The following is a 20,190-nucleotide window of genomic DNA, read 5'->3' as shown; positions in this document are numbered from 1 at the left end:
ATATAGATGCATTAATTAAATAAGAGATATTTTGATATTCCAAAAATATCCATGTTCCAACATGGAACCAACTTCAACTTCACCTGCAACTAGCAACGCTATAAGAAGGGCTGAGCAAAAGCGGTAACTTAGCCAAACAACGGTTTGCTAGGAAAGGATGGTTAGAGGCTTGACATGGCAATATGGGAGGCATGATATAGCAAGTGGTAGGTAGCGCAACATGGCAATAGAGCGAACAACTAGCAAAGCAAAGATAGAAGTGATTTCGAGGGTATGGTCATCTTGCCTGCAAGGTTCTCAGAGTTGTCGAAAGCTTGATCCTTGTAAGCGTACTCAACAGGTTCCTCGATCACGAACTCGTCTCCCGGCTCTACCCAAAACAAGAACACATGCAATGGAACCACAATCAATCACGGGGAATGCACAAGCAACATGATGCAATACATGAATGATATGCAAGAAATGATATGCGATGCATATGCGTGCTCCGGACGAAAAATGATGAACAAGGCAGTAACTTGGCAAACCTAGCATGCCACTGGAAAGATGAGATGATTTCGGTTGAAATCGATATAAAGATCACCGGAAACGGATGCATGGTGTGCAAATGGCAAGCAAAATAAGAATGACACGAATCTGCGATTAAGAGCATGATAGCACTTAGAATGCAACAAGTAATAATGCTACAGCACTCGAACGTAGCAACAAAGTATATGAAAGTAATCTACAGGAGATGCTTGACAAAAGATGAACACTGAGCTACGGCTAGTTCACACAACAGCAGGTTCAAACAGGCAAGGCAAAAGTGCAAAAGATAATAGGTTCACCGACTTGGTGAAATTACTGGACATGACTGAAACAGCATCAGGTAGCAATGTTCAGAGCACGAAATCAACATGCTACATGAACTTAACATGGCAAAACAAGGCATGGAAATATTCCACTAAATGCATATGACAAAAGTCCCTTACTGACCATAAGCCAAAAAGGACCAGAAGATATTGAATATCATGTTAACAATCTGCCAGAAATATTTTATAGCAAAAGTAGAGCAAGATTGACTCATGCTATGGCACTCCATAATTGCAAACAAGGGCATGAATGGATCAATTACAACAATATCTACAAAACATCCTTACTGAACATCTCCAAGAGGAGCATAGATCTCTCTGTAGCCACATGGATACATAGCAATAAAATAACAGCAGTCACAGACTTGGTAAAATTACTAAGTCCCTGAAATCAGAAACATTACGAAGCCTAGTTTGCATGCTTGTGCAAGTCACCACAGAGATCAAAAAAATGCACGGCATACAACTCTGTAAAGATGGCATGGCATACATCAAAACACATGTAGAGCTCATGCCCATAAGATGCACAGATTAAATGCAACAAAAATAACAAATCCTCAAGTTCTGATAAGTAACAGCAGATAACAGCAACTAGCACTCTTGCACCAGAGATTTGGGCATCAAGATGGACTCAAATGAACATGGTGCAATGGAACAAAATGAAGAGCATCACGAGACGAACATTTCGATATATTACACGCACGAAACAGAGCTATATGCAGAGAGTTATGATGCGATGAACATGAGCATGTATTGTATAATTCTCGGGACTTCGGATTTTCGGGAGAGGAGAAGAGAAGTCAACCTTCGGGTTGACCCGATCTGGATCGGGCTAGGGTTCACCGGAGCTGACGCGGCTGCCGGCAACGGAGGGCGATGACGGCGAGGGAGGAGACGGCGGGGCCGGCGCGGGAGGACGGCGGTCAGGGAGGCGGTGACGGGCGCGGGGCAGCGCGGAGGGAGGAGGAGCGACGGGCTTGGGCGCCGGTGGGCGCGGGCCCGCGGGAATGGCGGCGATGGCGGCGGGGCGGCGCCGGCAGAGTCCGGCAGGCGGCGGGGGTCGAGGGCGCTCGGGCGCCGCGGGCTGGAGGAGGAAGACGGCGGGCTCGGGGCGGAGCCGGCTCGGGCCGCGGGGGCCGGTTGCGGGCTCCCCGGGCCGCGGCGTACGGGCGGCGGGGCTTGCCACGTGGCAGGCGCGGACTGGCTGCGGGGCGGCGGCGCGATTCGTCCGGCGGTGGACACGTCCGCCCGCGGAGAGGAGAAGGGGACTAAGGTTTGACCCGGATTTCGGAGGGGAAGGTGTTTTTATAGGTAGAGTGAGCTAGGAGAGTCCAAACGGAGCGCGGTTTTCGCCCACACGATCGTGATCGAACGACCTAGAGCATGGAAGTGACTTAGAGGGGTTTTTGGGCTGTTTGAAGGGGGGTTTTGCTGCAACACACAAAAGGACTTTGCGGTTACCCGGTTAACCGTTGGAGCATCAAACGATCTCCAAATGGAACGAAACTTGACCGGTGGTCTACCGGTGGTATACCAAGGCCACTTGACAAGACTCGGTCCATTCCGAGAACGTTCAACACCCACTCACGAAAAGAAAACAACAGGGGCTGCGCCGGAGGAGATAGGAGTGCCGGATTGCAAACGGACAACGGGGAAAATGCTCGGATGCATGAGACGAACACGTATGCAAATGCAATGCACATGATGACATGATATGAGAAGCATGAAGAAAACAAAATGCAAAACGAAAGACAAAACCCGACCACGGAGGGAATATCATAACACATAGCCAAAAATGGCAAGAGTTGGAGTTACAAATATGGAAAGTTACATCCGGGGTGTTACAAAGAGGCGACAAGCGTCGGTGTGCGCGTCGTGGCCATGGTCGTCGTGCTGCGGTGGCGCGCGTTGCCGCTCCAGGGGTCCACGCCTCGGACTCCTCGCGCGAGCTCGTGCTGTGGGCGGCGATGCCCCCGAGCACTTGGATCCACTTGACTTCTTTCTTCTCTGATGAGATGCTGCCGAGTAGGCCCCTTGTGCTTTGGCTGTAGCACGCCGACTGCGACACACAGGCGACAGGAGGGGAGGTTGAGGCCGTATCCTTGGGGAAGATCTTCATGACCCGAGGCTGGGGCGAAGTCGCCCGAGTGTGCCGCACGGAGGGCACCCTCGCGATCCATTTCGCGTACGACGGCACCTCCATGTTGTTCCTCAAGGTCTTCGACGCAGAAGGCCGCCGTCTGGAGTGTTGCCCCAGGTGGAGTCATCAGGCTGGTGCCGCAGCCGGGGCAGGGTCTGCCGCCCGCGTCGCCAGCGGCTCCTCCGGAAGTCGCAGTGACGCTTGGGAGTCCAGCGATTCTCCTGAGCTCTACGAGACCCCAGAGACGAGCGATGACAACTACGTGCCCCCGAGCTCTCGCTGAGCCCGGAGCAGGGCTGCAGCGTTTGGCCACCGTCGCCGCTGATCTGGATGAGGTTGGCGCCGGTCTCTGGCGGCCCATTGTTGATGATGGCGTCATCCACAGGGCGCGTGTAGATAGGATTCCCGAAGTCCTTGTCTTTTGTTCCCTGCGAGGAATCAAGGAGTACCCCGTGAGGGCATGTAAAGGGTCTGTAATGTCTTTTGTCTATATTTTCCTTATTATGAACTCCCGCGAGCTCGAGTCCTGCTTCAGCTCGGTCTCCCCTTTCCGACCTCGCGATGACTTGGTGCTCTACGCCGATAGGTCCCGGTCCCCAGGCAGGCTACAGCCATCGCTGGTATGCCAGGTCGCGTGTCGTGGTCAAGGCCAGGAGGTGAGCGGCCCGAGGTCCAATAAGAGCCCCTGAGGTGCGATGCTCAGGAGGTCCCCTTTAGCGCCCAAGCAGCCGTCGAGTGGTAGGAAAGGGCGGTGACGTTGCTGCAGCGGGGCTGCGGCTAGTGTGGTTCCTAGTCCTTAGCGGTTTTAGCCATTCCGAGCTCGAGACTTATCTTGACGGTCCGTAGTTGGTTCCTCATGATGCACCAGATTCTGGCACGGGTGTCCGTTGCATAGCTAGGCCAGGCCCATACGAGCCTTTCCCTCTTCTCTGCGCTATCCTGTGTGCTCTACGTCCTCAGGTCCCGGCCCTCGAGCGAGCTCAGCCGCCGCTGGTATGCCAGGTCGCGTGCCGTGGTCAAGGCCAAGGGGTGAGGGCTGGAGAGCCAGTAAGAGCTCCTGAGTCGCGATGCTCAGGAGCCACCCTTTTAACGCGCAAGCGGATTGCACGGGAGAAGAGGGAGCTCACGGTGCCGCCTGCCGTCATCCTCCGGAGATTCCTGCAAGCCAGCATAAGGAGAGACACAGTTTGCCATTATGGTTGCCGGGCGGCCACTGATCGCTTCGCCAGAGAACAGGGGCACTGAGGGCTTGGTGAGGTGGCGCGCGTGGCCAGAGCTCGGCCGCTCAAATTTGTCGACGTTGCAGGGTCGGACCCAAGCACAAGCGCCGTGCCAGAGTGAGCAACTCCCGGGGTAAGTGCCAATCAAGCAGGCGATAGTCATAGGTAGGTTAAACATGGAAAGCAGACTAGCTCAAGTAAATGCAGGGAAGATACATGCCACTGGGCCTGGCCCAAGCGGCTTGGGGATGATGCAGCTCGAGGGGCGCCCCAACAAGGTAAGCTAAAGACATGAAAAAGGGATACATGCCACAGGGATGGACCCACGTGGCCTGGGAATGATCCAGCCCGGGGGGCGCTCCCAGCTAAATAAACTTGGAAAATGTCACCTGGTTCTGTTGATGAAGGGATGTTGGAGCAGCTGAAGGTACGCTGTGAAGGGGTTGCTCCTCACGAGCCACCGCGGCCCTGAACCTCGGGAGGCTCTGGGGGTCCAGGCGGTTCCTCGAGGACCGTCTCCATCTCCGTCAGGATGGCGTGGTGCCTGGCCTCCTGAGTCGCCAGGGCGCGCCGCAAGTTGCGCTGATAGGCGGACGCCACGCTCGGTAGGCCAAACGGCATGCGAACATAGCTGTGCGGTGGACCCTCGCAGCGTCCCACGCGCGAAGGCCAGAAGAGCTCCCGAGATGCGGCCCTGTTGAGCCCCGGGACATCAATGCAGACGCGCAGCCCGGCATCCTCGCCTGGATGGGGAGCTGCGCCTGGTGAGCGGCGGTCGCCGCGCATGGCCCTAGCATCTTGCAGTTCCTGAGTGGTCCTGGTGATGAACTCCTGAGCGGTGGGCGCTCCTCGCCCTGTGTTCTCCTGAGGGGAACGTGCCGTAAAGCACGCCTCCAAGTGGTGCCCGAGCGCCTCCCTCGCAATGTTGGCAAGGTCCGAGGCCCTCCAGAAGAGAGCCCCCGAGCCCTGCCCGAGAAGGGCGCCGGGCGCGCTTTCCTATGCGATGGAGGGAGGCGCCCCTGGCACGGGTGCTGATCCTGACGAGGTACCGCTCGCGACGCCACCCTCCTGAGGTCCTGCACAGCGCAGCTGCTTCTTCTTCTTGGGGGTGACCTCAGGAGGGCGCTCGCCCTTGCTGTCGGGGTCGTCGATTGCTGCAGCTTGGAAGGCACGCTCGAGGGAGCACACCGCATCTCATTCTTCGCATGGGACCATGATGGTTCCGCCGCTTCCTGGCATCTTGAGGACATTGTAGTCGTGGTGGGTCACCGCCATGAACTTGCCCAGGGCTGGATACCCGAGGATGGCATTGTACGGCAGACGGATGTGTGCGACGTCGAAGTCGATGAGCTCGGTGCGGTAGTTGTCGCGTTCTCCGAAGGTGACAGGGAGGCGGACCTGCCCTATCGGTGTGGTGGGACCGTCGGTCACTCCTGAGAAAGGCTTGGTAGGCTGAAGCTGGTCATACGACACCTGGAGGTTGTCGAACATGTCGACGGACATTACGTTAAGCCCTGCGCCGCCATCGATGAGGGTCTTGGTGACTTGCACGTTGCTGATGACTGGGGAACAAAGCATCGGGAGGGCGCCAGCGGTAGCCGCACACTTGAGCTGATCTGCCGAACTGAACGTGATGGCGCACTTGGACCATCTGAGCGGGCGCGTGGCCTCAAGCTTGGGGAGGACTGCATTCACTTCACGAGCAAACTGTTTGAAGATACGCTGCGAGGTTGGGGCCTGAGCTCCGCCCAAGATGCAGGCGATAGCACGTGTGATAGAGGCGAGGGTGTCCCGATCTTTCGATGAGATGATAACTATCGATTTGGAGGATCCAACTTTGACGATCCGACTACAAACGTGCACGACGTTGCGCCTTAGCAATCGCTAAACCAATCTCCCGAGGTTACTGATGATGCTGGAAGCACAATCAGCCTGACCACGAAGGTCTATTCCTGCACGCAATCGAAGAACAAGCAATAATATGATAATGCAATCTGAATATTGCGAATATAGATGAAGTATTGATAAAGGTGGGGATCCGTCAGCGGTCTTGGTCTGGTCGTTGGACACAGACGAAGTACACGAAGTTGCAATGGCTAACTTTTAACTAAACAAATCCCAAGGAAAAAGCTACTAGATGGATCTACTTATATAGGAGCAAGGGGTGGCGGCCAAGGAGGTGGAAGGACGTCCCAAGGAAGCCTAAAACCAAACCTAGGTCGTACAAGGCTCATGGGCCCAAGTGGAGGTGATGCAACCCCTTTCGACTTGTTGTTTGACTCGGATTCTGCTGTAGCGTCAGATTGTTTCGTCCATATCTCAACGCTCCGGACGAATTTAAAGGTGAGTCCAATTGGGTTGGAAAGAGGACGAAATCTACTTTCCAACAAAAAAAGAATCACCCAATTCAGAGTCCGTATGAAAAAGTTGTTGGCGTTTTGAGTCAGGTATGTCTGTGCAGTCCGAATCTGAATCCAGAACGTGAGAGACTTGGACTCTATCTTCTCATGGCCCAAAAGTGACCTGAGAGGTCTTTTTGAACAGAACCTAAACTTCTCCTTTTCCCCTATCTTCATATGTGGATTGTACAAATGTCCCATACACCTGCAATTAGACAAAACACAAACATGTGTGAAGTATTTTTGTTCTGGATAACATAAATATATTATTGAATAGTTTGCACTAGAAATCACCTGACAAATATGCATGTATGCAATATTTTTGGTCGTATCCAAGGTAGTCATGTCCTCATCAACGCGGCTCCTGGAAGCCCCCAGCCCGCTCGTCTTGATGGTGGTCGTCATTCCTTCTTGGTGGTGGCGGTAGTGGAGGAAGACCGACGTTGCCCTGAGGACGATCCTCACGAGGTTGGTCCCTCCAGGCGCCCTCGCGAGGCTGATCCTGCCAGCGGTCCTCACAAGGCCGGTCGCGCGACTCCTGGCGCGGGCCGGGGTCATCCCAGCGTCCACCACCACGTCCTCCTCCTCGGTCGTAGCCCCGGTCGTTGCGCTCGGGGCGTCAACCGAAGCGTCCTTCTCGAATGGCTCTGAGCACTTGACAGTCGCTGGTGTTGTGGCTATGCAGGTTATGGAAGGCGCAGAACAGTCGCCTGCTATTGGATGACTCGGGCTGGTCTCTGCCGCGCTTGGTGTCTGGCTTCGCCGCGAGCACGGCTGCTCCCTTGAGCTTTACGTCCTTGGCCCTGGCTTTCTTCTCCTGATGAGGACATCAATACCATTGTTACACCCACAGCCCCTACTGTTACATATAATGGACCAATTACTAGAGCTCGCGCACGCCAATTAGATTACCAGGTACTTTCGTTTCTTGGTAATGATTCTAATGTTCATGAGAATATGATGCTGCCTAAATTGGATACTTTTGTGGTAGTCTATTTTGATGATATACTGATTTATAGCAAATCTTTGGAAGAACATTTGGAACATTTACGTGCTGTTTTTATTGCTCTACGTGATGCACGTTTGTTTGGTAACCTTGGGAAGTGCACCCTTTGCACCGACCAAGTATCTTTTCTTGGCTATGTTGTTACTCCACAGGGAATTGAAGTTGATAAAACCAAGATTGAAGCTATTGAGAGTTGGCCGCAGCCCAAAACGGTCACACAAGTGCGGAGTTTTCTTGGACTCGCTGGTTTCTATAGGCATTTTGTGAGAGATTTTAGCACCATTGCTGCACCTCTCAACGAGCTTACAAAGAAGGATGTGTCTTTTGTTTGGGGTACCGCACAGGAAGAAGCCTTCACGGTATTGAAAGATAAGTTGACACATGCTCCTTTACTCCAACTTCCTGATTTTAATAAGACTTTTGAGCTTGAATATGATGCTAGTGGAATTGGATTAGGAGGTGTGTTATTACAAGATGGCAAACCTGTTGCATACTTTTATGAAAAATTGAGTGGGCCTATTCTGAACTATTCTACTTATGATAAAGAATTATAAGCTCTTGTTCGGACTTTAGAAACATGGCAACATTATTTATGGCCCAAAGAATTTGTTATACATTCTGCTCATGAATCTTTGAAACACATTAAAAGTCAAGCAAAACTGAACCGTAGACATGCTAAATGGGTTGAATTCATTGAGACTTTCCCTTATGTCATTAAACACAAGAAGGGTAAAGAAAATGTTAGTGTTGATGCATTGTCTCGTCGTTATACTATGCTTTCACAACTTGACTTTAAAATATTTGGTTTGGAGACCATCAAAGATCAATATGTGAATGATGCCGAATTTAAAGATGTATTGCAGAATTGTAAAGAAGGTAGAACATGGAACAAGTTCGTCGTTAATGATGGATTTGTGTTTCGTGCTAACAAGCTATGCATTCCAGCCAGCTCCGTTCGTCTTTTGTTGTTGCAGGAGGCGCATGGAGGAGGACTAATGGGACACTTTGGCGTGAAGAAGACGGAGGATATACTTGCTACACATTTCTTTTGGCCAAAGAGGAGACGGGATGTTGAGCGTTTTGTTGCTCGCTGCACTACATGTCAAAAAGCTAAGTCACGACTCAATCCTCATGGTTTATATATGCCTTTGCCTGTACCTAGTGTTCCTTGGGAGGATATATCTATGGACTTTGTTTTAGGTTTACCTCGAACAAAGAAGGGGAGGGATAGCATATTTGTTGTCGTGGATAGATTCTCGAAAATGGCACACTTTATACCATGTCATAAAAGCGATGATGCTGTTAATGTTGCTGATTTGTTCTTTCGTGAAATTCGCTTGCATGGTGTGCCAAATACTATTGTTTCAGATCGTGATACTAAATTTCTTAGCCACTTTTGGAGATGTTTATGGGCTAAGTTGGGGACTAAACTGCTTTTTAGTACTACTTGTCACCCCCAAACTGATGGACAAACTGAAGTAGTCAATAGAACATTGTCTACTATGCTTAGGGCTGTTTTGAAGAATAATAAGAAAATGTGGGAAGAATGCTTGCCTCATATTGAATTTGCTTATAATCGTTCATTGCATTCTACTACTAAGATGTGCCCTTTTGAAATTGTGTATGGTTTCCTACCTCGTGCACCAATTGATTTGTTGCCTCTTCCATCTTCGGAGAAGGTTAATTTTGATGCTAAAGAACATGCTGAATTGATTTTAAAAATGCATGAGGTAACTAAGGAAAACATTGAGCGTATGAATGCTAAATATAAACTTGCTGGAGATAAGGGTAGAAAACATGTTGTGTTTGCAGCTGGAGATCTTGTTTGGTTACATTTGCGTAAGGATAATTTCCTAATTTGTGCAAATCAAAGCTAATGCCACGTGCTGATGGTCCTTTTAAGGTGTTAGAGAAAATAAATGATAATGCATATAAACTTGAGCTACCTGCAGATTTTGGGGTTAGTCCCACTTTTAACATTGCAGATTTGAAGCCTTATTTGGGTGAGGAAGATGAGCTTCCATCGAGGACGACTTCATTTCAAGAAGGGGAGGATGATGAGGACATCAATACCATTGTTACACCCACAGCCCCTACTGTTACATATAATGGACCAATTCCTAGAGCTCGCGCACGCCAATTAAATTACCAGGTACTTTTGTTTCTTGGTAATGATTCTAATGTTCATGAGAATATGATGCTGCCTAAATTGGATACTTTTGTTTTGCTTACAAATGAAGGGCCTAGCTTGGAGAAGGATGAACATTGGAGCAAGAACAAGCATGGAGTTGATGGCATGCGCAAGGGGAACAAGAACGGAGTTACAAGTGATGATTTCAGGACTTTGAAGCCACCATAAGGAGTGAATGAAGCCCTGGACGAAATATACAAGATACCACTTCATAAATTTCGTCCAGAGGCTATTCTAGGTGCTGCGTCACCTTATTATTGGGCCAGGCCCATGTAATTTCGAAATACATAAGTATAGGTTTTTTTAGAGTCCGTATGTGTGGGGAAACAAGAGATAGGGTTGGTTTCGGACCCCTTCCCCAAGGGCCACGAAATTCCCCCCCCCCTCTTCCTCCATATATACAGCCCTTAGGGCACCGTTTGGACTTTGGGTTTTGTTTAGATTAAAAGTTTGCCATAGCTGCAACTTCGCGTACTTCGTTTGTGTTCAACGACCGGACAAAGGCGTCACAGAACCCCACCTTGATCAATAAAGCTTTCCTTTTATATTCGCAATATCCAGATTGCAATCTTAGTTTCTTGCTTGTTCTTCGTTTTCCTGCAGGAAACAGACCTTCGTGGTCAGGTTGATCGTGCTCCGGCATGGTCAATAACCTCTCGGAGTTGGTTTAGCGATTGCTAAGGCGGAACGTCCTCGCAAGTTCGTAGTCGGATTGTCAAAGTCGACTTCCTCCAAAACGATAGCTACCATCTCATCGAAAGACGGGACACCTTTACCTCTATCATCTCCTCCGGGTCCGCAGCCGGGAGCTCGAGGAGGGAGAGACACCCCTCCTCAGCTCTTGCGCACTTGGTCGCCAGGTTAAACAGCTCTAGAGACGTGCGCAGCTCCTCGTGGATGGCAAGCTCCTCCTTCATCTTGACGTCCCGGACGCCATCAGAGAACGCGGAGATGATGGCCTCGTCCGTCACCTGGGGGATCTTGAAGCGAACGTTGTTGAAGCGCTGGATCTACTTCTGGAGGGTCTCTCCTGGTTGTTGCTTGATGTGGCGTAGGTCACCCGCGGCCAGTGGGCGGTCGCGAGTGCCCTGGTAGTTGGCGACGAAGCGGTCGCGCATCTCGTCCCAGGAGGAGATTAAGCTTGGAGGCAGGTTCAGGTGCCACGAGCAGGCACCATCTTTGAGAGCCATGGGGAAGCAGTTCGCCATGACTTTCTCGTCGCCATTGGCCGCCTCGATGCTCAGCTCGAGCTGCAGGAACTCCGCGGGGTCGGGGGTGCTGCGGAAGCGAGGAGGCAGATCTAGCTTGAACTTGCCCGGCCAGGCGACGCTACACAGCTCAGGGGTGAAGGCGCGGCAGCTGGCCGTGGTCACCGGGGCCCGTCTCGGAGGTGGGGCTTGGTCTTGGCGCCCGCGCGCCGCCACGGCAAGAGGCACGAGGTCCTGCCTCGGCAAGCGATCCGGACGTGGAGGTGCGGGGAGTGGTGGAGCATTCTCTTGCGGTCGAGGGACTTCTTGACAACTTCTTTCTTCACGCGCGGGCGCCGGACGCGGTAGGTCGCGCCGTGGAGCCGCGCGCCTTGGCGCCAGGGCGCCGTCTTGGTGCAGAGGTGGTGGAGGTGCTCCGTGAGCTATGTCGCCCGTAGCTGGCGGAGGGCGAGGCAACGAGAGGGACGACGTAGGGGAACCCCCTGCGGCACTGACAAGCTCGGCGATGCGGTTGAGCCAGTACTCGTAGAGGTCGTCGACTGGGCAGTAGCGCAGGAGCTCGTGCGCCATGAGGAGCGCGACGAGCGTCAGACGATGAACCAGCGGGAGTCAGCGATGGAGTGGCGGTGCCGCCGTCCCGCCACACCGAGGGGTGCAATGAGGATGCTTGCTGCTCGTTCCCCACCGGGCCGGTGGCGGAGTTGGCGGCACGCGACGGAGAACGATGGGGTGGCCCGCTGACGGGAGCCCTCTGAGCAACGTGGGTGGCGAGGGCAGCCGGCGCTCAGCGCGAGCGCGGCGTGCGTCCGCCATGGAGACGATGAAGCAACGGGACGCGGAACGACGGAAGGGAAGCTTCGGCGCACCCCTACCTGGCACGCCAAATGTCGGATCACGGGTTCCGACAAAACCCTTAAGGTTCGAACTCTGGGGTGCGCACGAAGATCTCCCCCTACCAATCCACGTCCTAGCTTTGTGGTGTAATACCCTACTCCAGTGTGGTGGTGGTGGATTACCTCTTGGGCTATGGACGAACAGTACAAAGGGAAGAACAGCCTCCTGAGGTTGAGGTGTTCTTGTGCTCGGAGTGTGACTAAGGGTTGGCTCAAGATCAGTTCAGATCAGTCAGGTCCCGTCCTACGGTGGTGGCTAGTCCTATTTATAGAGGCCCTAGTCCTCTCCCCAAATATTGAGCGGGAAGGGAGCCAACAACGGCCAATTTGAAAGGGGACAACTAGTACAACATATCTGTAACATCCCAAATTTCCAAGTTGGAATGTTATACATAGATCATTCATGCATATCATATTTTTTGCTGCATTTCGTTTCACGATCCTCGAAATCCTAAGCAACTCAAGGATCCTCGGAGAGAGTTGGGGATTTCCCTGTTTTCATATTTGAATTTTATCAAATATTGAAACGAGGATTATTTGTTTTAATTATTTTTCTCTTCGAAAATATTTCGTATTCAAATATATGAGAGGAGATAATATGACTTCTCCAAAATAAATGAAATATTGAAGAAAAATATTAAAATCAAATATTGGATTTTATTCGGAGTTTTTCGCTATTTTATTTGAATTAGGAAAAATATGCGTTTTCCAAAAATGCATTTTAGTCCCAAATAAATGTTCACCTTGTCCGGCCTATTTTTAGAGGACGGGGAAAATTTATTCGGGATTTTTGGAGTCCGTTTAGTATTTCTTTTCTTTCTTTTTCTGCACGTCGGAATTATTTAAAAAAAAGTGAACCGACTCCGGGCCGTAACCGGCTAGGACTCCTCGGGCCGGTGATAGAGGCAAAGGTGTCCCGTATTTCGATGAGATGATGGATATCGCTTTGATGGAAGTCGACTTTGATGATCCGACTACGAACGTGCGAGGACGTCGCGCCTTAGCAATCGCTAAACCAACTCCAAGGGGTTATTGACCACGCCGTAGCACGATCAACCTGACCACGAGGGTCTGTTTCCTGCGAGCAAACGAAGAACAAGCAAGAAACTAAGATTGCAATCTGGATATTGCGAATATAAGATGAAAGCTTTATTGATCAAGGTGGGGTTTTGTGACGCCTTTGTCTGGTCGTTGAACACAAACGAAGTACGCGAAGTTGCAGCTATGGCGAACTTTTAATCTAAATAAAACCCAAAGTCTAAACGACGCCCTAAGGCCTGTATATATGGAGGAAGAGGGGGGAATTTCGTGGCCCTTGGGGAAGGGGTCCGAAACCAACCCTATCTCTTGTTTCCCCACACATACGCACTCTAAAAATAGCCTATACTCAAGTATTTCGAAATTACATGGGCCTGGCCCAATAATAAGGTGACGGAGCACCTAGAATAGCCTCTGGACGAAAGTTATGAAGTAGCATCTTGTATATTTCGTCCAAGGCTTCATGCACTCATTATGGTGGCTTCAACGTCCTGAAATCATCACTTGTAACTCCGTTCTTGTCCCCCATGCACATGCCATCATCTCCATGCTTGTTCTTGCTCCAATGTTCATCCTTCTCAAAGCTAGGCCCTTCATTTGTAAGCAAAACAAATGTATCCAATTTAGGCAGCATCATATTCTCATGAACATTAGAATCATTACCAAGAAACGAAAGTACCTGGTAATTTAATTGGCGTGCGCGAGCTCTAGTAATTGGTCCAGTATGTATAGCAGCAGGGGCTGTGGGTGTAACAATAGTATTGATGTCCTCATCATCCACCCCTTCTTGAAATGAAGTCGTCCTCGACGGAAGCTCATCTCCCTCACCCAAATAAGGCTTCAAATCTGCAATGTTAAAAGTGGGACTAACCCCAAAATCTGCAGGCAGCTCAAGTTTATATGCATTATCATTTATTTTCTCTAACACCTTAAAAAACCATCAGCACGTGGCATTAGCTTTGATTTGCGCAAATCAGGAAATCTATCCTTACACAAATGTAACCAAACAAGATCTCCAGGTGCAAACACAACATGTTTTCTACCCTTATCTCCAGCAAGTTTATATTTAGCATTCATACGCTCAATGTTTTCCTTAGTTAACTCATGCATTTTTAAGATCAATTCAGCACGTTGTTTAGCATCAAAATTAACCTTCTTCGAAGATGGAAGAGGCAACAAATCAATAGGTGCACGAGGTAGGAAACCATACACAATTTCAAAAGGGCACATCTTAGTAGTAGAATGCAATGAACGATTATAAGCAAACTCAATATGAGGCAAGCATTCTTCCCACATTTTCTTATTATTTTTCAAAACAGCCCTAAGCATAGTAGACAATGTTCTATTGACTACTTCAGTTTGTCCATCAGTTTGGGGGTGACTAGTAGTACTAAAAAGCAGTTTGGTCCCCAACTTAGCCCATAAACATCTCCAAAAGTGGCTAAGACATTTAGTATCACGATCTGAAACAACAGTATTTGGCACACCATGCAAACGAATAATTTCACAGAAGAACCAATCAGCAACATTAATAGCATCATCGCTTTTATGACATGGTATAAAGTGTGCCATTTTTGAGAATCTATCCACGACAACAAATATGCTATCCCTCCCCTTCTTTGTTCGAGGTAAACCTAAAACAAAGTCCATAGATATATCCTCCCAAGGAACACTAGGTACAGGCAAAGGCATATATAAACCATGAGGATTGATTCGTGACTTAGCTTTTTGACATGTAGTGCAGCGAGCAACAAAACGCTCAACATCTCGTCTCATCTTTGGCCAAAAGAAATATGTAGCAAGTACGTCCTCCGTCTTCTTCACGCCAAAGTGTCCCATTAATCCTCCTCCATGCGCCTCCTGCAACAACAAAAGACGAAGAGAGCTAGCTGGAATGCATAGCTTGTTAGCACGGAACACAAATCCATCATTAACGACAAACTTGTTCCAGGTTCTTCCTTCTTTACAATTCTGCAAAACATCTTTAAAATCAGCATCATGCACATATTGATCTTTGATGGTCTCCAAACCAAATATTTTGAAGTCAAGTTCTGAAAGCATAGTATAGCGACGAGACAATGCATCAGCAATAACATTTTCTTTACCCTTCTTGTGTTTAATGACATAAGGGAAAGTTTCAATGAATTCAACCCATTTAGCATGTCTACGATTCAGTTTAGCTTGACTTATAATATGTTTCAAAAGATTCGTGATCAGAATGTATAACAAGTTCTTTGGGCCATAAATAATGTTGCCATGTTTCTAAAGTCCGAACAAGAGCATATAGTTCTTTATCATAAGTAGAATAATTCAGACTAGGCCCACTCAATTTTTCAGAAAAGTATGCAACAGGTTTACCATCTTGTAATAACACACCTCCTAATCCAATTCCACTAGCATCACATTCAAGCTCAAAAGTCTTATTAAAATCAGGAAGTTGGAGTAAAGGAGCATGTGTCAACTTATCTTTCAATACCGTGAAGGCTTCTTCCTGTGCGGTACCCCAAACAAAAGGCACATCCTTCTTTGTAAGCTCATTGAGAGGTGCAGCAATGGTGCTAAAATCTCTCACAAAACGCCTATAGAAACCAGCGAGTCCAAGAAAACTCCGCACTTGTGTGACCGTTTTGGGCTGCGGCCAACTCTCAATAGCTTCAATCTTGGCTTTATCAACTTCAATTCCCTATGGAGTAACAACATAGCCAAGAAAAGATACTCGGTCGGTGCAAAAGGTGCACTTCCCAAGGTTACCAAACAAACGTGCATCACGTAGAGCAATAAAAACAACACGTAAATGTTCCAAATGTTCTTCCAAAGATTTGCTATAAATCAGTATATCATCATAATAGACTACCACAAATCATCCAATGAAAGCACGTAAAACTTCGTTCATTAGTCTCATGAAAGTATTAGGTGCATTAGTTAACCCAAAAGGCATGACTAACCACTCATATAAACCAAACTTAGTTTTAAATGCAGTTTTCCATTCATCTCCCAATTTCATACGAATTTGATGGTATCCACTACGCAAATCAACTTTGGAGAATATTGTAGAGCCACTCAATTCATCAAGCATATCATCTAGCCTAGGAATAGGATGACGATAACGAATAGTAATATTATTAATGCCTCTACAATCAACACACATACGCGACGTACCATCCTTTTTAGGCACTAGTATAATAGGAACAGCACAAGGACTAAGAGATTAGTGTATATAACCTTTGTCGAGCAGCTCCTGTACTTGACGCATAATCTCCTTCGTCTCCTCTGGATCGGTACGGTATGGTGCACGGTTGGGTAGCGATGCACCGGGAATTTAGTCAATTTGATGCTCAATCCCTCGAATAGGTGGTAATCCCGGTGGCACGTCTTGTGGGAAGACGTCAGCGAACTCCTACAGAATGTTAGTGACAGCAGGGGGCAAAGAGGAAGGCACGTCCTTGAATGAAAATAATGCCTCTTTGCACACAAAAGCATAGCAAACAGATTTGCTGAAATCTAGCTCATCAATATCAGATTTTGTGGCAAGTAAACATGCACTTTTCAATTTAATTTCAGAAACAACACTAGATGGTTTATTATTAGGTTTCATTTGTTGCTCAAATTCTTTTGCCACAATCTGATTTTCACTCTTATTTTTCTCCTGTTTTGCTTTATTAGCTCTATTAATGTCATCTTTCAAAATGGAATCAGGAGTCATAGGAAGCAAAGTAATATTTTTATCCTTATGAACAAGAGTATACTGATTGTTTCTACCATGGTGTACAGAATTTTTATCAAATTGCCATGGTCTACCAAGTAATAAGGAACATGCTTGCATGGGTACCACATCACAATCAACATAATCAGCATATGTAGAGATACTAAATGCACACGAACAGTATGTGTTACCTTAACCTTGCCGCTGTTGTTGAACCATTGGATGTAGTCAGGATGTGGATGTGGTCTTGTGGTGAGAGATAGCTTCTCCACCATCTCCATGCTAGCCAAGTTGTTACAGCTCCCTCCATCTATGATGACGCGAACAGAACGTTCCTTCACAACTCCCTTTGTATGGAACAAATTATGCCTCTGATTTTGCTCTGCTTGTGTGACCTGGACACTCAAAACACGTTGAGCAACTAAACATTCATACCTGTCAGCGTCTTCAGGAGCTATGTATTGCGTCTCATTTTTAGAATCATCTCCACCATGTTCTTCACGTGTAATAAGAGCCAAAGTCTCCTCATCATAGTCACTAGCAGACTCATACCCACCATCCTCAGTAGCAATCATTACACGCTGAGATTTGCATTCTCTCGCATAATGTCCTCTTCCCGTACAACGACGACAAATAATATCACTTGTGTGCCCTGTCGATGCCATGGAAGAAGAAGAGCTCTGTGCAGGCCCGGCAGGTGCGCTCTTGGCAGATAGTGGTGGTTGTGCCTGCTTTCTTGTATCACGGCTGGAGATGGAACCTGATGGAGGTGCTGGTGCAGTGGAAGTAGAAGATGCACGCGGTGTCCATGATGAAGGTCGACCTGCAGAAAAGTTAGTTCGCGCCAATGGCTGTCGATCCTGCACTTCACGTTCAGCTTTACAAGCAAGATGGAATAAACGAGTGATATTATTATAATCCTTATACTCTAGAATGGTTTGAATCTATTTATTTAATCCACCCATAAAACGTGCAAGCATAGCTTCATTCTCCTCAACAATACCACATCTAATCATGCCAGTATGTAATTCCTAATAATATTCTTCTGTAGAATTTTTCCCTTGTCTTAAGCTAATAGAGGCAAAGGTGTCCCGTCTTTCGATGAGATGATGGATATCGCTTTGGTGGAAGTCGACTTTGACGATCCGACTACGAACGTGCGATGACGTCGCGCCTTAGCAATCGCTAAACCAACTCCGAGAGGTTATTGACCACGCCGGAGCACGATCAACCTGACCACGAGGGTCTGTTTCTTGCGAGCAAACGAAGAACAAGCAAGAAACTGAGATTACAATCTAGATATTGCGAATATAAGATGAAAGCTTTATTGATCAAGGTGGGGTTCTGTGGCGCCTTTGTCTGGTCGTTGAACACAAACGAAGTACGCGAAGTTGCAGCTATAGCGAATTTTAATCTAAACAAAACCCAAAGTCTAAACGACGCCCTAAGGGCATATATGGAGGAAGAGGGGGGAATTTCGTGGCCCTTGGGGAAGGGGTCCGAAACCAACCCTATCTCTTGTTTCCCCACACGTACGGACTCTAAAAATAGCCTATACTCAAGTATTTCGAAATTACATGGGCCTGGCCAAATAATAAGGTGACGCAGCACCTAGAATAGCCTCTGGACGAAAGTTATGAAGTAGCATCTTGCATATTTCGTCCAAGGCTTCATGCACGCATTATGGTGGCTTCAATGTCCTGAAACCATCACTTGTAACTCCGTTCTTGTCCCCCATGCGCATGCCATCATCTCCATGCTTGTTCTTGCTCCAATGTTCATCCTTCTCAAAGCTAGGCCCTTCATTTGTAAGCAAAACAAATGTATCCAATTTAGGCAGCATCATATTCTCATGAACATTAGAATCATTACCAAGAAATGAAAGTACCTGGTAATTTAATTGGCGTGCACGAGCTCTAGTAATTGGTCCAGTATGTATAGCAGCAGGGGCTGTGGGTGTAACAATGGTATTGATGTCCTCATCATCCTCCCCTTCTTGAAATGAAGTCGTCCTCGATGGAAGCTCATCTCCCTCACCCAAATAAGGCTTCAAATCTGCAATGTTAAAAGTGGGACTAACCCCAAAATCTGCAGGCAGCTCAAGTTTATATGCATTATCATTTATTTTCTCTAACACCTTAAAAGGACCATCAGCACGTGGCATTAGCTTTGATTTGCGCAAATCAGGAAATCTATCCTTACGCAAATGTAACCAAACAAGATCTCCAGGTGCAAACACAACATGTTTTCTACCCTTATCTCCAACAAGTTTATATTTAGCATTCATACGCTCAATGTTTTCCTTAGTTAACTCATGCATTTTTAAGATCAATTCAGCACGTTGTTTATCATCGAAATTAACCTTCTCCGAAGATGGAAGAGGCAACAAATCAATAGGTGCACGAGGTAGGAAACCATACACAATTTCAAAAGGGCACATCTTAGTAGTAGAATGCAATGAACGATTATAAGCAAACTCAATATGAGGCAAGCATTCTTCCCACATTTTCTTATTATTCTTCAAAACAGCCCTAAGCATAGTAGACAATGTTCTATTGACTACTTCAGTTTGTCCATCAGTTTTGGGGCGACAAGTAGTACTAAAAAGCAGTTTAGTCCCCAACTTAGCCCATAAACATCTCCAAAAGTGGCTAAGAAATTTAGTATCACGATCTGAAACAATAGTATTTGGCACACCATGCAAACGAATAATTTCACGGAAGAACAAATCAGCAACATTAATAGCATCATCGCTTTTATGACATGGTATAAAGTGTGCCATTTTTGAGAATCTATCCACGACAACAAATATGCTATCCCTCCCCTTCTTTGTTCGAGGTAAACTTAAAACAAAGTCCATAGATATATCCTCCCAAGGAACACTAGGTACAGGCAAAGGCATATATAAACCATGAGGATTGAGTCGTGACTTAGCTTTTTGACATGTAGTGCTGCGAGCAACATAACGCTCAACATCCCGTGTCATCTTTGGCCAAAAGAAATGTGTAGCAAGTACGTCCTCCGTCTTCTTCACGCCAAAGTGTCCCATTAATCCTCCTCCATGCGCCTCCTGCAACAACAAAAGACGAAGAGAGCTAGCTGTAATGCATAGCTTGTTAGCACGGAACACAAATCCATCATTAACGACAAACTTGTTCCAGGTTCTTCCTTCTTTACAATTCTGCAAAACATCTTTAAAATCAGCATCATGCACATATTGATCTTTGATGGTCTCCAAACCAAATATTTTGAAGTCAAGTTGTGAAAGCATAGTATAGCGACGAGACAATGCATCAGCCATAACATTTTCTTTACCCTTCTCGTGTTTAATGACATAAGGGAAAGTTTCAATGAATTCAACCCATTTAGCATGTCTACGATTCAGTTTAGCTTGACTTTTAATATGTTTCAAAGATTCATGATCAGAATGTATAACAAATTCTTTGGGCCCTAAATAATGTTGCCATGTTCTAAAGTCCGAACAAGAGCATATAGTTCTTTATCTTAAGTAGAATAATTCAGACTAGGCCCACTCAATTTT

This window comes from Aegilops tauschii, chromosome 1 (assembly GCF_002575655.3).
Source record: "Aegilops tauschii subsp. strangulata cultivar AL8/78 chromosome 1, Aet v6.0, whole genome shotgun sequence".
In the NCBI taxonomy this organism is placed as follows: Eukaryota; Viridiplantae; Streptophyta; class Magnoliopsida; order Poales; family Poaceae; genus Aegilops; species Aegilops tauschii.
This window is presented reverse-complemented; position numbering follows the sequence as displayed.